Here is a 17171-nt window from a genome sequence, read left to right on the forward strand (position 1 = left end):
TTCAGCTCGGGGTTAAGATAAATGGTAATCTGTACGTTTAAATTACGTAATGAACCTTAAGGAAATAAACCTTGACACTTGCTAATAGCCCTGAGATTTACAGCGAAAAAGCGTAGAGAGGAAGCTTTTATTTTCACAGAAGAGGCAGAAAAAAAAAGAGCACAGCTCATATTTGTCTCTTTATCCAATTAGCAGTAATGTAGATGAATGTCTGATGCTGAGAAACGAGGGAAGGTGGGCAGCAAGGCTGTTTTTGACAGGGTGGCCGTTTCTGGGGACTGGCAGCCCCTCATCACCCTGCTGGGGAGTGGGAAGGTGGGGATGGCCCCGGCGCTTCCCTCCGGAGCACGCCGTGTGCCGTCTCTCAGATTTCCTCTTTGTTCATCTGAGAAGCAGAGCATCTCCTGACGAAGGTCACAGCTTTGATCCCCACAGCTTGCTCGTGTGTTTATGGATGGCCATTATTAGTAACAGGGGCTACTGCCTGCCCTTGTCTGACTGCGAGGGGAGCTGGGGCAGGATAACAAAAGAAAGTATAAATAGAGTCATTTTAAAAGCCTGTTAAATAGAAATAGACTTTTTAGGGAGGAGAGAGAAAGAACGAGGCGCGTTACCACGGTAACTGCCAATGGTTTATTTAAGAAGGGGCGAAGAAACAAACACCACAAAAAGGCGAAGTCAAGAGGAGCTGAAGATTGCTGAAGGAATCTGTCAGGATACGGACACCGAGGGGCCAGGTAAGAGCAGTGAGCTTCTGCTAAAGCTGTGCTGAAAAAATTCAGCCTGCTTTACCTCTTGCAGAGGGGTCTGGACAATGTTACTATGAGATGTACATTTCCAGCTAGGGAAACTCTGTTTCCAGGTTTTTTCTTTTGGGGTGGGGGGGGCTAGAGAGGGAGTAAATACATGAGAACAAATGCCAGATTGGTGAAATCATCAGGAGTAAAGGGCCTCTGCCCAACCTGGACCTGCTTAGTGCAAAGCCCCACTCATGCTTCTGGTCATCTTCATGTTAGAGGGACGGCGGAGCACATTTTCCTTGTGTTGACATTGGAGAAATCTTTTTTTAATGTTATTTCTGTAGGTCTGGAGCCAAATTCAGCCTTGACATAAGTAGATCTGAGAAGCAGGCACTGCTGTGATTTTGATCCTGCTCCTCCACCTGGATCAAGTATTTTGAAGACTTTTCTTCTTGAAGTAGCTCTTGCATTTCTGTCTCCAAAGTCAGGTCATTGCAGCAGGCACAAGTGTCCAGGCTTCCTCACTTCTTCCTCCAAGCCCCCACTCCTTAAAGGAAGATCAAAGTAAGCATTAATCGTAGGACTGGGGACATTTTGAGCTGGAAGAGATCATCTGCAGCAGAACTAAGTGGCAAGGCCACGTAGTTTGCGAGCTAATTCTGCAGGGTTCCTAGAAATGACTAAAGAGATCAATTGGTCAAACAGATTGGGGCTCGTGTCCTCTTTGTGAGTGTGCAGGGCGAGGAGCAGGGCTGCAAACTCCAGCTCAGAGTGACCTGACCTTGCAAAGGGCCAAGAACAGAGATGTCTGAGGGCTGGCCAGAGCAGGTCTGACTGGCTTTGGTGGCCGGATGCGATGCTGTGCAAGAATGACTGCATTGCTCCCCATTTGGGCAGAGCTTGCCCGTGTCGGAGTCAGCCACGCAGCTGGGAAGCTCCAGCTCCATTTCTGACCTTCCCATAGCACGGTGCTGTGGTACCTTGGGTCACTTCACTCCACTGGATTCTGCTTTTCCCACCTGTAGAGGTCAAGGACCATGTTTCTGGGTTTGTGCTCTGCCTCAGAGGTGTGTGGTCCGTAAACTGGAAGTGGGAATATCTTCCTCCTTGCTGGTATAATGCTGATGAAAGTGGGAACCTGATCAAGAGGGGGCTTTCAGGGGGTCCCACAATGTCAGCTATTAAAAATTGACCCGAATGTCATTTTCTGTGTGCACCAGGAACATGAGAATAATCTTTATTGTTCCTTTTCCCCCCACAGGAAAGCTCTCCGGGTCAGGAGCAAATACTAAAGGCTGGAAATGCTGGCAGCTGTGGTGGACAACAGTGTTTTCTGCCTTCCCTTATCCCATCTGCTATCTTGCTTTCTCCTCAAACGTTTTTGCTCAGGTTATGTATTTTTGTAGGTAAATTGGCTGATTGTAATGATTTGCATTCATTCTCCCCGTGCCCAGGAGGCTGCATCCTGCCTGAAGGCTGCCTTTGTGCTAAATGCTGCACCTTCACAGGAGAGAAAGATGCTTTCTGCCCCAAAGAGCTCTTAACATGAGAAAAGAAACAGCAGATAGAAAAGCAGGTGTAATGGTACCTGGAAACACTGCAACGAGACCGTTCCACTCTTGACCTTAAAGGCTCAAAGACCAGAAGTGACTTGAAAGTCCCTGCGGTTGGGGTGTCTTTTTGCTGTTTTGGTTTTAATCTTTGAGTTTCTAAATCAGTGTAAGGATTTCCCAGTTCCTGACTCATAATTTGAAAACCTCAGGGCTGGTACTACTGGGGGAGTTCAAATGGCAAAGAAGCCACAAAGAGAGAACAAGTTTCCCTGTGAGGAGAGTTAAGAATTGCAAAAAATGTTAAGTTTCTTCTGAAAACCGCACCAGCAACTTTATCAGGGAAAGGGAAACAATTGCAAAGGTCTCCCGCCTCTCTGCAGTGGAGGGCAGACACCATGGACTTTCTCATCTTGTTTGGCTTCATGATACGATGTAAAGCAATACACCAAGGAGGAGACTTTCTGTTGGGTTTCTATCAAGATGATCCTTCCTTGCCCCGAGGTGGAGGCAGATCTTTTTAAAACTCGGGAGTATGAGCTGCAAGCCCTATTTCTCCTTCAAGTAACACAGAAGATTGCCCTCCATTTCCTTCTCCAACACCTCTCTGCTCAAAGAGTGCACTGAAGCAGCAATACCAAAGCTCCTCCACGATACCCATCGCCTGGATGCAATTTGATACACAGCTTGAAAGGCTGATGCCTCTGCGAGCCCATTAACACAGACATGTTTGCCTGGAGATGGGAATGATTTCATCCAGAAAGGGCCCTAGGTTACCTAACTCTGGCCAATTTTTGTGCAAAACCAAACCTACGGGTGGCATATTTATTTTTAGGTTTAGAGCTAAATTCTCTTCATTTTCTCCCCCAGAGCAAGAGGCGAATCAGAACCCGACTGCTCCACGTTCTACATTTCCCTGACCCTACGGAGAGCTATCCCATATGCCCACCCATGCATGAGAAATTCAGGGTGAGCGTTTTCAGAAGGTTTCACACAGCCTTTGATGTCTCCTAGCCTGGGAAATTGGTCCCCCTCCTGCTTCCCAGCTCGGAAGGTCTCACTGTGGTATCTGCAAGAGATAACGCTCCCGTTTGCTGTCTACACCAGTCTGACTGTTTGCCTCTCTGCTGCGGGACGGAGAAAGGGATATTTCCCTCCAGATACTGCAGAAGGGTCCTTTCTGAGAGGCTGGCCTGCCTGCAGAGCTGGGCAGTCTGCGCCGCTCCTCTCCTCTCTTCTCACAGAGATTGAGTTATGCCAGGCTTTGACCTAAGTGAAACTGCTGACGGTCACAGGGATTTGACTAATCTCCTTAGGTCGCTGTGAAATTTGCGATTCCTTTTAGGGAATAGAATTTTTTTATGATTTTTTTTTTTTTTTTTTCCCTTTGGGCTAACTCGCAATGTAAAAATAAACTGAAGCCCACGGTGGGAGATTAATTTCCTCCCGAACTCAGGAAGGGCAGTCAGTCAACACAAGATCCTCCTGGCCCATCCCAGGAGGACGCTACTCCTGGATTCATTCCTACAGACAGCTGCTGTCCGACCTTGCCGTAAGACTTCCTTCCCCAGTGCTCTCCTCCCGGCCCTGCTGTAGCCCCAAGGGGTCTGAGTGCAGCCCATGGGCACAGCCCAAGACGTTTCCTTCCCTCCTGGCTCTGTTCTGCCTCAGAGCCCTCTGCTAGCAATACTTCTGGGGGTGGGGAGCTGAAATGATAAAGTCCTAACTTCTAGTCCAATTTGACCTATCCCCAAATGAAGGGACACAGTCTATCTCCCCAGGTATCATGGCCTCAAGTTACGCCAGGGGAGGTTCAGGCTGGATATTAGGAAAAATTTTTTCACTGAAAGGGTTCTCAGGCATTGGAATGGGCTGCCCAGGGAGGTGGTTGAGGCACCATCCCTGGAGGTGTTCAAAAGACGGGTTGATGTAGTGCTGGAAGGTATGGTTTAGTGATGGTGTTGCTTTTTGTTTGTTGTGTGGGTGTCTATTTTTGTCAAAGTTAGGTTGACGGTTGGACAAGATGATCTTTAAGGTCCCTTCCAACCTAGAAGATTCTGTGATTCTGTGATTTTGTATCCAACCTCGAGCAGCTAATAAGTAATTTTGCCTCCGTCCTCATGGCTCAGAGAGCCTCTCTGTAGCCTGGCCCTGTAGCCCAGGGTAATTGTGTCCTTTCTGTGCAGAAAACTCCACTCCTGTGGTTCTCCCCATCACTCCTGCTGCCAGCATGCTCCTGTCCTCTTCAGAACACGGAAGGGTTTGCACCGTGCTCGTGATACATCTCCAAGTTGACCAGCATTAACCCACTTCTCCTGGCTCTACCGATCCTTCCTGACCCAAATTACACTTAAGGCAGATTCATTATACCTTATAAACTCCTCAAACACTCTGAAAAGAGTTGACATTGTCCTCTTGCACCTGGAACACTGAAGAAACACGAGACCCACCTTCCATGTGGAGGTTTGTTCGTGGGTCTTTGTGGCAAAGAAACCTCTGCAGACCCCTTGGTGCATATGGTTGCTGTGCAATGGTAGTATTAGTCAAATAATTAAGAACTGGTTGCTCACACAAATGCCAGAGCTGGGCTCATTTTTGCTGTGCTCCAGGGGTTCTCATTTCTAGACATTCCCATGAATTAAGCTGTGCAAGCTGGCAGGGGAGAAACGGTCCCTGAATGTTGGCATGAAAAGCTCCACCACAAATTCAGCTGTCATTGTCCTTCTGCTTTGAAAGTTTTAAGCCCTTCAATTAGGGAGAAATGACAATACCCAGAGTGGGATTCCTTTGCTCTTATTTTGGCATGTAAAATTGTGATGTCTGACTTCAGATGAACTAGTCACCATCAGCTCCCTTTATTGACGATGCAGAGACATAGGAAGAATCAGAGTGTGATTCAAACTAGAATAGTATGTGAGAGAGGTCAGATGAATCATAGACTGTAAAAGAAGCTGAAGCTGCGTGGCCAGACATAAAATTCTACGTTTTAGATGTCTAAATTTAAGTGAGATGAATGCCACTCCTGTGACTCAGGTGGTCGATCGCAGAATGCCATGACAAACTGACCATGCTGAGTAATGCAACGGATTTCATGACTTACCTTCACCCCTGCCTCTGTTTCCTGACCCTGTAAAGCTACAGCAGTGTCCTGTTGACTCCTTCCTCAGTGTCAGGACTATGCAAGGTAGCATCTTGCTGGCCACTGGGCACGTGTTTGTCTTCTGGGGGAGCAGTGATGTGGTCTTTGTGCTTCCAGGTTGCTGTATTTTCTTTCCTCCAAGATAAGCCATCTTTCAATTAATAAAAATGCTAGTGAGTAAAGTAGCAGGCAAAGTCTAAAGAGCTCAAGACTGTGATGCTGAGAGGGCAAGAACAGGCTGAGGGCTCATGCTGGCTAGGGAAGCCCGGGAAGAGGGCCTGGGAGGAGGGCAAGGAAAGGAACCCAGTGGTCACGAGCCTGTGAACATGAGTCTTTTCAAAGATGGAAAGCCCCTAGCACAAAGTAACATGAGAAAACCCTAGAATCATGGAAAATGGGGCTGAAAGGTGGACTTGGAGGCATCTTGAAATCTACACCAGCAGAGGAGGTCATTCCCAGGTTCCCAATCCCAATCAATAAAAGAGAGAGGTGATTTTGCTAGGAGGGTGTAGAGACTCTCCTGCTTGTTTCCTGATGCCTTGGATCTGTCTCTAGTGGTTCACATGGTTTATTGTGCAACGAGCAGCATTGCCTCCCTGTGAGCTGCAGTGCTGGGGATTTTATTCTCACAGTGCATTACTAGAAGTGCTTTTAAAGTTTTCCCTAGAATTCCCTGGCTAGGTTATTCCCCGGCTTAGGTTATTCCCCAGCTGGGAAGGAGGACTAACAAGCAGTCGGGTCCTCCTGCTCTGAACCTCGAGGGCATGTCATTGACGCCACACTGCTCCAGGACCTTGCTTCCCCAGAGGGAATCTGTTTCTCGTTCCCTGTGATATGTGGCAATCCTCTGCCTTTGAGATCTGAAATAGATGTGCCAGACTGTGACAGGGAAAAGTGCCTTGGGCAGGGAGGATTGGAGAGAGCTGGAAGGGACCAGAGTCACAGGAGGGCTCTTGGGTGTATCTATCTCTACTTCTTTTGCTTCTTCTGATGGGGAGAGGAGGACATGGCTCGGGGCTGTGCTTCTCCCTCTGAGCCAAGGATATGAAGAAGCTGTGCAGATGCCTTTGGGGATTCAGTTCCAGCTGTGCAGCTAATGTCAGTGTACAGAGCAGGCACAGGATGGTGCTTGCTGTAAAGAAGAGGACAACCGAAGCTGGATAGGTGATGGTAGTGGGAGGCAGCACTGTCCAGGAAGAGAAAATGGCTTTTTAGCTGATACTAACCCTAACTGACAGGCTCAAATTCAGATATAACACCCTTAGTGAGAAACCTCTGGTAGGATGAAGCTCCCTTGATGCTGAGAGGCAGCCAGGTTTTCAGATGAGATTGGAAATGGCCTCTTGAGACACTGAGTTCTCTCCTGGCTAGTGCCAGCACTGTCTGCGGGTCTGCAAACAATAAGGGGGAGTCCTTGAGATGCACCTGAGCTCCTGTAAAGGGCCAGCTCCTGCCTAGAAGTCATATAGCCAAATAAGTGCATTTGTTTGCCTGAAGTGCTCAGTGCTGACAGACAGGGCCTGCTGGGCCAGGGGGCTGCTACACCCATCTCCTATTAAAACCATCATTCCTTAAAACCAGAAAAGGCTTTCTTCTTTTACAAAGCCTAAGAGACCTTGAATACTTTAAATCATACTAGCTATTAGTACAGCAATAATTAAATAATGATGAATGCTCCAGAGGGATGTGCTCAGTAGCTCCGAGACCTTGCTGCTAGGAATTGTCCCCTCCTTTCTGCTCATAACCCTGGTGTTGCTCCAATTAACCTTCGAACCACAGAACAGATCCTCATAATCCCAAAGAGATTTCCGTGCCAATCTAGCGGAGACTTATGGGAAAGAGCAGTGTCTTAAATTGCTCAAAAGCTGGTTGGGATGGGAAAAACTCCTTTCCATTTCCGCATTCTTTGTAGCTTTGAGATGCTGAGTGTTTGGTCTAAATGGGTGTTGGGTGGTGCGTTAGCCTGTGGTGATGCCAGAACTTTATCCTAAAACACATACGGGGTGCGAGGAGCATTAATCATCCCTACGTGCTGTACCTGCTCATGTGGGCACACCTTGTTTGGTCAGCGGGTGCTGAAGGCACGTAGCAGTGAGGAGATTTGGATCCTGGAGGAATGGGTCAACCTCGCCTAAAGTGCTGATGGTTTGTGGTACTGACAGCTAAATTTCAGTCACCTGAAATGCACTCTGAGATGCTGAGTGCATTGAGAAATCAAGCCCTTTTATGATGTCTCGTGGTAGGCAGCTAAAGGACTGAAGCTCTCTGGAGGTTTGGGCTCTGTGTCCAAATTCTCTGTAGTCCACAGGCTGTGGGCTAAATGATGTGTCTTTAAAAGGCACCAAAATCCTGCTCCGCATGTTCTTGTCTCACAGCTGTACAATTCGAGGGGCTACTGCTGGGTTTGCTTTCAGGATCTGGCCCAGAGGGAAGGCTGAGAAAGCCATCTCCACCTGAAGGTGTCAGCCCAGGCAAAGGAGTTAAGCTTTGACGCAGGCAGTGAGTGGCACGTAGAGATTTGGAGCAGTTCAGACCGTGCTCTCGTGTGTTTGTGTCTCCCCTCAGTTCCCACGCCTCTGCACTTCCTTGTTTAGCCCAGGCCCGGAAGCAAAACTGCTGAAATGCAAGGAGGAAAGTTATTCTCATGGTGTTTCCAGCCCAAACAGAACCGGGAGGGAGAGAGGAAATCTCATGAGAAAGCTTGACAGATTTCCAGCCCAGTCCCACTCAGGGCCGTGGAGCTTCTGGTGTCTCATCTGAGCCCCTGGGTATGGGGCTCTCACCACATTTCCATGCACTGGGAAGTCCCACAGCAGTGGATTGACAGTGATACTGATGTCCAGGACCTTTCTGCAGTCCCGTGGAGCTCAGTTTTACTCTGCTCCAGCCCAGATTCTGTGAGGAGCAGTAGATTTGCTGCTTGTTCCCACCATGGAGGAGGATGGTGAGGCTGCGGGTGACTTCTGCAAGCCAGAGATATTCCTGGTGGCTGTAAAGGGAGATGGAGCTCCTCCTTTCTGGCAGCACTGCCTTCACACTTAGGCAGGGTATTCAGGAGATAAATAGAGACTTTGAGTGGAAAAGCAAGCTCAAAGTCTGGTGCTCTGCACTGGAGCAGGCATTGGCACTACATTTCTAGGTGTCTCTCAGATATCTCCACATTTCCCCATGTGAGATGTCTGGTCCATCAGGAGAAGCAGTTGGATGAGGGAGACTCTTTTGAATGCAGAGTCCTAGAAGTTGGCACCACCGCAGCTTCTCCTGTCTTGCTGATGCTCCATCAGCTGTGCATTGCAGATGAGGCCTCCCGACCGGATCTTGGACCCAGGCACTGTCAAAGATCACACTAGGATGTGGTAAGAGCAAGAAGCACCCGCTGGTCCTTGGTTGGTGCCTGGTGATGCCAGGATGGTGAGCTCTGGGCATTGCTGTCTCATTCCTGAGTAACATGCTCTAGCTCTAGGCAATCCTGCTTCAGCAGGGGAGTTGGACTAGATGATCTCTATGGTCCCTTCCAACTCTAAAAATTCAGTGAAATTCAGTGAAATTCAGTGCAGCCCTAATCTCCGCTCTTACTCAGGCACTCTGGATGCTTGGTCCCGTTTATCTTGATTCTCTTCCCAGCAGCAGCCTGTGCTGGGTAATTGCAGGCTGCGTTAAAACAGAAAAAAAAAAAAAAGAAAAGTGTTTCCTCATCTATTTGGCTTTAAATTTATCACCCCTTGCTGCCACTGAATGATGGCGGTAATTAGGAGTTTGCTGTGTCCCCAGCTTTTAGTCTGCAGAGCAGCCAGTGCAGCAGCAATTAATCCCCCGGCAAACACAGGGGAGGTGAGTAGAGCAGCACTGGGGAGAGAGATAATCTTGGGATAATTTATAATTGCAAAGCCACTGCTCGGAGCGGGAGAGACCTCCGGGCGTTGCTTTACTTTTCACTTCAGAGGGAAGGCTGACTGACAGAGGGCTGGTTTGTTTTTTTTTTTTTGTCCTGTTGTTTGCATTGGACCACTTCCATTTTCTGGCATGGAGAGGACTGGCTTTGGGATGAATTTTATCTCACTTCAGGGAAGCTGCGCAGCCTCAAGCAGGTCTCAGCTGAGAAGGGGGAGAAATACAAGCTCTGATTCCTCCCTGTTGTAACTGTGAACAACTTGCCCCAAAGACATATGGAAAAAAAAGAAAACAATCCAACATGGGGGCTGGGATTCATGTTTGCTGTCTTACAGATCCCTAAAGAAACTCCAGGTGTGATGTTCTGCCTTTTGTTTGGCTGTATAAGGACCCCAGGGTCCTTATAAGGCTTTTCATGGAGGTGCTTCAGTCAGGTGTGTTTGAAATTCCCCCAAGGCCACCTTAGCAGAGATCTCAGTCACATCACAAGGTACAAAGAAAGCGGTTTACACACATAAACCCTGTGGGTTGCTGCTGGAAGGAGACAGTGGCACCCTCAGCTCATTCTTCATTGCAGTTGTATTTTCCCCCTGCTCCTCAGCCCAGTCTTCGTGGGAATGGTTGTCCTCCCAGGAGGACAGGGGTATGGGCTTGGTTGGGAAGAGCTGAAGAAATCCTGGGTTCCCATTTCTCCAACAATTCAAACACAAGCTGTTTCAAGCATGATTAGAGCACTATAATCTATTCCCACTGCTTTTTTCCTCCTGGGAGCTGGCCCTGCAAGCAATGATAGAACTTTCTTTTGGTTAGAAAGGAGACTTCTGGCAGTCCTCATCCTGCTTTCCTTAACTACCACAGGAACTGTTTTTTGTACATCACACCTCCGGGTTGGTCAGGTGCTAACCACTGGGACTGGGAGGTCCTGAGCAGATAGTGTCCATCGTAATCAGCTTAGGTTCACCCTTATTCCTTATTCTTCTTTAATTGTTTTTTAATTGTTGGAGAGGGGGGTTTCCAAGAGGATGTTAGAGAAGAACAAAGCAGGAGGATGCTGTGCTGTCAGCCATCACAATCCATCACAGCTGAGAGCCCCAGGCCTGCCCAGGCAGTGGGACTCGCAGTTGCTGTGGGCTGGTGGACAGTCCAGAGTGTGAGAGCAGGATTTGGCTCGTGTGTTTTCCCTTTGAGACTTGGAAGACCTTAGTTTGATGCGAATCCATTTCACAGGTGCTCCCTGGAACAGATAAGCATCATGGGCTATTTTTTAACCCATGGCTGAAGACATTTAGGCTCAACAATGTTATGGACCAGAGCCAAAGCTACGCAGGGCTGTAGTGAAGTTGGTGGTGTGTTACTCGTGTGCCTGAAGTGTTGTCTTAGGTTCTGAGGAACTAGGGTTAGGAATGAGATCCCAATGCTCACTGAAGGCATTGGGAATATTTAGTGGATATGTGCAGGATTTGGGATAGTTTGGTTTTTTTTTTTTTCCTAGTGACCTGTAGCAGGGTGGTTTCATGATGAGGATCGGGGATGATGACGATGAATCTCATGAAGGTATGGTGTACAAACACAATAGATTACCAGAGGCAGCAGAGGAAATGTGGTAGGAAACATCTAGTCCTACAAAGAACATGAGACAGACAATCAAATGACCTCTTTACAAACACCTGATAGGTACCAAGGAGATGGGTAGCACTCATTAGGGACTGGTCAAGGAGAAACTTTTAGATCAATCAAATTCTCTTTGTGAGAGTCTTTCTGAAAAGGAGAGATGCAGTAGCTGCTGCCTGACTCCAGCAAGGCTTTCATCACTGATCTCCTCCTAAAAAGCTAAAGTACATGACTTAGATGCTTGTTAACATGGCCTCCAAGAAGGGAAAGTGAAGGTGAGCATAGGTGGGTGGATGGATGAAAGAAGTTTATTCAATCTGCAGGACATACAGAGTCAGGAAAGGACTGAGGATGGCACCAAAGGATGAAACTGGGATGGAAGGTGGCCTCAACATGGTGGAGGAACTGCCTAGAAAAAGTAGGATGAGCTTCAGTTGGGAGATGCGTGGGGTGGAATGAGGCAGGAACATCCAGCTGCACAAATACAGAATGGGGAACAACCGGTTTGGGCAATGGGTTACCAGGGGAATGTGAGTCAGGAAATCCACCCTCTTCTGGAGAGAGCAAAGAGCATTCTGGGAGGTGTAAACAAGCATATAGCCTAGCCTGAAACTCCAAGTTTACCACTCAGAAGTCGGGCAATGTATTTCTAGCTCTTAAGTCTAGAAAAGTGTGATAGAAAGACCTGAGAAATATGACCTAGAGGAAACATTTAAAAAACTGCAGTTTTTAGCTTAAAGAGGAGAAGCCCAGTCTCCCTGGGTCATCATGATGGTCTTCGTGATGTAAAGGGCTACTGTACACCAAATAGAAATATTGATACTGTCTGTTAAATTTCTATTAAAAATGTATGCTGAATTCTCCTGAGTTAAAATATAGCTCAGTTAATAGAAGAGGCCATTCTTCTGGGAACTGGAATCGTATACACTTAATTAATGATAATGAACACTGCAGGATATAAGAGCCTGCGCAAAGGTTTTGACTGGAAGGTGTTCCAGCAACACTTAACTCACTACGGACATCTGCGATTTGATAAAGCAGTTGCCAAACAGGGGTGGAGAGAAGTGTTGATTATATAGACTACAGTAACTTCTATTCCTGCCTTTGTTCAATACGATATTCATCATCAGCTGAAACCTCTTGGGAACCTTGCTCCTTTCTTTTATTGAATCTGGCTATTTAACGGCCATTCAAACAGGGCTATATTATTCTTTCTGAAATAGCATGCCCGGTAAATGAACTTATATTTTTCTTTAGGTCTTAAATCCAATCTGTTATGAATTAATTTGCAGTTCCGAATGGCTTGAGCAATATAAGGCAATGTTTTGGTAGGTGGGATGTTTTTCTGCCTGTCTGTGCCCCTGCAGATGTGAATAGATAAATCAGGGTGTGGAGTGTCTGTCTGTCAACATTGAACAAGTGGAATGGTGAGGACAGGGAGCAGCTGTTGTGAATATTTCTCTGGTGAATGGTGAGTAGGGCTTCTCTTTAGACACTTATGAGTGCATGGTGTTCGCCAAGGATGCAACCATGGGGCAAGCCACCTGGGGCTGCAAGCATGAGGCCTTGCACTCCGATATAAAGAAATATTCTTGGCTTCTGTAAGGCTGTTGTCCCTAATGAAATGAAGAGGAATGTGAAATGCTTACTGTGCCGTGGACTTACTGCCCAAATCCTGCTCAGGTGGTGCCAGCAAAGGAGACCCTCGTGGTGCCCAGTCTCAAGAGCTCTTTGCAGTTCTAGGATAAGTCTAGACACCACCTAATCAAGGAGGAGCATCTTCAAGCTGTTGCCCAAGCCTTTGGTAGCCTTACTGGGCAAGTGGCGTCTCAGGACTGGGAGTGGTAGCGATGGCAGCAGATTCCTCAGATGCTTGGGCTGCTCTGCTGCTGGCCCTTCAGACTCCAGGGAGAACTGCACAAGATGACAACCCTTGGAGGTGTAAATAGGAATGCAACAAATGAATGGTGTTTAGAAATCAGCACAAATCAATTTTAAGACAAGGAAGTACCAGCTTTCTGCACTGTGAGCTATTGGGTCATATTTATAAGAGTCTGTCCTCCATTGCCAGAGGACCAGAAGCTCTGGTGTCCATCATGGTGTGCTTTAACACTAAACGTGTGCAGAAGAGCAACATATTTCCCAGATTCCTTTCTCTCCTTTTGCTGGATGACTTTACCCGCTGAGCTACTCTTGAGATAAAACAGCAAGGGGGGGAGGCTGCAGCCCCTCCTGCACCTCACATGGTCCAGCATAACAGCCGTGCTGTGCTCTGGCTTTCGTTTGCTGGTGGCGGTGGAGAGAGGTTGACAGAGCCTTGGCCTCCTCGTCCTGCTCCTCCTCCCGTTCTTCATCCCCAGGAGCTGGGACTTCCTGTGGTTTGGCAGGAGCTCTGTAAACATGTTCCCCAAAGTGCCTCCCCCTCTGCCCGCCACTGCCGCACGCCCTTGCAAGAGAGGAAACGCTGCAGCTGGGAATGTGGAAGGGGATTTCCATGGGCTTTAATGAGGTTGGCCTCCTTCACCCATCCGCGGGGCTAGGGGGTGCCGGGATTCCTCTTGCCGGCCCCGGTGGGCCCTGGGAGAGATCCTGCCCCACTTGGAGTAGGGCTGGGACAGCACCCAAATGGCACCAGGGGTGGTTCCCAGCCTGGGGCTGCTCCGCTGGCTCCATCCCAACTTTGGAGCCTGGTGGCTGCCCTCCAAGGGCTTTGCCTTCCTTTTGCAAGGGAGCAGGAGGGTGAAGGCAGCCCTTGGAGGAGAGGTCATGTGAAGGAGGCCTTCAGCCAGAGGAGCATGGGTGGGGGCTGAAGAGTACCCCAGCCGCCTTACGAAATGTAGTGGTCCAGGCACCTCTATGTCATCTCTGGCTGCTGTCCCCTCTGAGGACCCATTCCCTGGCCACAGATGTGGGGCACAGGCTGTCTAAATTCCATACAACTCTGCTCTGTTTGCTGAATTAGGGGTGCATCCCAATGGGGACCAATCTCCAAACCCTTCAGCCCCTCCAGGGGGTGTCCAGGCATGGGCAGTGCTAGCTGGCATAGGTCAGGAACTGTGTGTGGAATGAAATATCTGGGTCTTGAACCATCTCATGAGTCCTGGCTCTGCTGGGTTATAGCCAAATACCTACCTCTGTCTCGCAAGACCATGGGCGCTGTGGACACCCTTCTCCTGTCCCACCTCTTCCAGGCTGAGCTATCAGATCCTGAGCTGCAAATGTTTCTCCTGATGCTGGGAGCATCTCCAGGTGATGTGACCTCCTGAGATCCCCTCAATTGAATCACCATCCCTCGGGTGTAGGGGGTGAACATGACTTTTCCATGCTGGGACCAGGAGAGGGGGCCAGGCAGTAAATGCAGTGCATGGGTGACATCTAATGTCATATTAAGGTAACACAGGCTGGTTTTTCCAAGCTTAATCCTAATTGTAGGGGCTTCAGGGTGAGCAGGAGGATCAGGCCCATCTGGCTCTAAAGGGCCACTTTCTTCCTGGGGGGAAAGAAGGATCTTTTGCTTCCAGACATCAAGAAAGAGCTCACGGTGTTCGTTTCACTCTCAGCTTCATGCCAGGGAGCTGTGACCCTGTCATCCTGCTCTGCATGGATCTGGTCTGCTCTGCACCTCTGGTGTGATTGGCCCCAGACTCTTCAGGAGACTTTCACCCTTCCTTGGAGGCATTTGAACACATCGGTTAGGCCTAGGCTGCCTCCTCTTTCCCACCTCTTCCACATCTCCATGCCCACTGGCCCTGCCCCACATCTCTAGCAGTAATTAGCTCATTGGGCTAATTTTTCATAGGGAGAAGAGAGAACTCACCAACTTGGTTTTTAGGAAAGGTGAGTTTGAATGGTTCTCTCATCTCCAGAACATTCCGGAGGGTTTGGGGGGGTGAGAAGGGACTTTGAAGGTCTTACTTAAAATGTGGGGGTTTTGACCTAGAAATGACTTTGCACTTGGAAAGCTCAGTTTGTGTTTTGAAATATAGAAGTTTTAAAGTATAAGGGAAATTTCAGGACTGAACAAAGTCTTTTGGTTTCTTTAGGTCCACTTTTCAAACACTAGCATTAATGATTGACTTTTTGCCTTGCTTACGTATGGAAGTATTTAATTTAAAAAAGTCTTGCAAGGCAGGAAAGAGCTGTGAAAGAAGGCTCCTTGACACTGTCTCTTTCAGGACTGTGGGAACAGCTCTTCATCTTTACTGCTACCACCTTCGAAGATGTCCAGGCCAAGGACTATTTCCACCTCCCTGCTTTGTTAGGTCTTCAAAATTGACATTAATCAGCAAGACTCTTTCCTCAGCATCCTTTTCTCCAGGCTGAACAACCCCAGCCCTTCTGGGGTTAGTCTTGTGAGCTGCTTCTCACAAGACTTGTTCTCCAGACCCCTCACCAGCTTCGTTGCCCTTCTCTGACTGTCGTCTCAATGTCTGTCTTGTAGTGAGAAGCCCAACTTTGACCCAACTGTAATTTCTGGTTGAACTTGCACGGATCCATTGAAGTGACAGCCTCTCCTGATGTGAAAAAGGGGGATGACAGAAAACCTGTTACTTTCCCAAATAGATAAATGTTCATTTGGGCACAGTGTGGCTTGGATGCCCTATTTTGTAACACCTCTCTGCTCGGTGGAAGGCCTTTCTGCCACTGGCAGTCCCTTCTCCATGGATGAATTTAGTGATGTCTGTACCTCTGGTCCTTCCCCAAAACACTGCTGGTTTTGAGCCAGGGCCTGATTTTTGGCCAGAAGGTACACGGCACATCTCGGCTCTTGTTCCTGAGCCTGAATCCTTTCTTCTCCTTCCCTGCCTCCAAAACTAGGTGATCTCCCCCATCCTGCCTGTACCAACCTGGACCAGTGATGAATGCTCCCCCAGCTCTGTGGTTCCAGGGCATGGGTCCAGGTGCTTCACCAGAGCCACCATGGTGGCCCTGCTCCTGCTGGTGTGACCACAGTAGATCTGTGGTGCAAATCAAAGAGTGGATAGAGATGTACAGCTCAGCCCAAGCACTTTGTCAGCCCAGAGTAACGGGAATGACATTTTTTTCTCCTGTTCCCCAGCGTGCCATGCTGATTGGAGGCTGGAACTGTCACTTTCCCGGAGGCTGTTGGAGAGGCAAATTAATTTGTTAGTGTTTATATTTTCAGAAACTGCTGCAGCGCCTTGGGGAGCCACTTACAGCTCCATCAGTGGCTCATTGATGCAGTGGCTTGTTGAGCCCAGGAAAACAAGCACCATTAGGACCAAAACAAACCCCGACTGTTCCTCTCCTGCATAATGATAGCAATTAGTGCTTGCTGGCACTTTGCAAGCGTTAGTTAATTATTCCTCCGAGCTTCCTCTGGGAAGTTGCTATTTTTAGTGTGTTTTACACACAGGGAAACTGAGGCAGTGGATTTAAGGCTGTTGCAGAAGGGACAGAGGCCAGCACTGTGACTGAGGTCCTGAACTTGCCCTCTGCTTTTCCGTTTGCCCTAAGTCTGATGAAACATGTTCAACTTGCACGATCAAATCACATATTTCCTAGTGCCAGAAGGCTTATTTGGATTGGAAATAGCAGTTTTTTGGTTTTTTTTTCAAAATGGGGCATTTGTCTTAACCCACCAAACAAAACATGTATTTTTTTTTTTCGCCTCCAAACGGGCCATTTTTGGAAAAAGAAAATCAAAGATATTTTTGGCTTTCCTGTTGCTGCTCTTATGCCGCCTTTTCAAGGCAAAACTGAAGAAATTGAGAAATGAATACAACTAAAAATGTCCAAATGCACACACACACAAAGAAAGGGGGCTAAAAGTGCTTCGTGTGCAGAAGGTCATTGGGGCCCAAACCTTTGGAAAAAGAAAATCAAAGATATTTTTGGCTTTCCTGTTGCTGCTCTTATGCCGCCTTTTCAAGGCAAAACTGAAGAAATTGAGAAATGAATACAACTAAAAATGTCCAAATGCACACACACACAAAGAAAGGGGGCTAAAAGTGCTTCGTGTGCAGAAGGTCATTGGGGCCCAAACCCTTGTTCCCTCAAAGTCTGCAGGCTGAAATCAGCTATAAAGCCCCTGAATTCTTCTCTGATGGTTTTTAAGCAGCTCCAATATTTGACGCGGCAAGTTATTTTTTTAAAGCCAATCATTTATTGCTCCTTATCTGGGTTTATTCAGTAGGGTTTTACTGTCCCATAAAGCCCCTTATTGCTGGAGAGGACAGATGTTTGCAGATTTGTCTAGGTAAGTGTAAGAAATACATA

Source organism: Calidris pugnax, unplaced genomic scaffold, assembly GCF_001431845.1.
Source record: "Calidris pugnax isolate Ruff unplaced genomic scaffold, ASM143184v1 scaffold41, whole genome shotgun sequence".
NCBI classification, from domain to species: domain Eukaryota; kingdom Metazoa; phylum Chordata; class Aves; order Charadriiformes; family Scolopacidae; genus Calidris; species Calidris pugnax.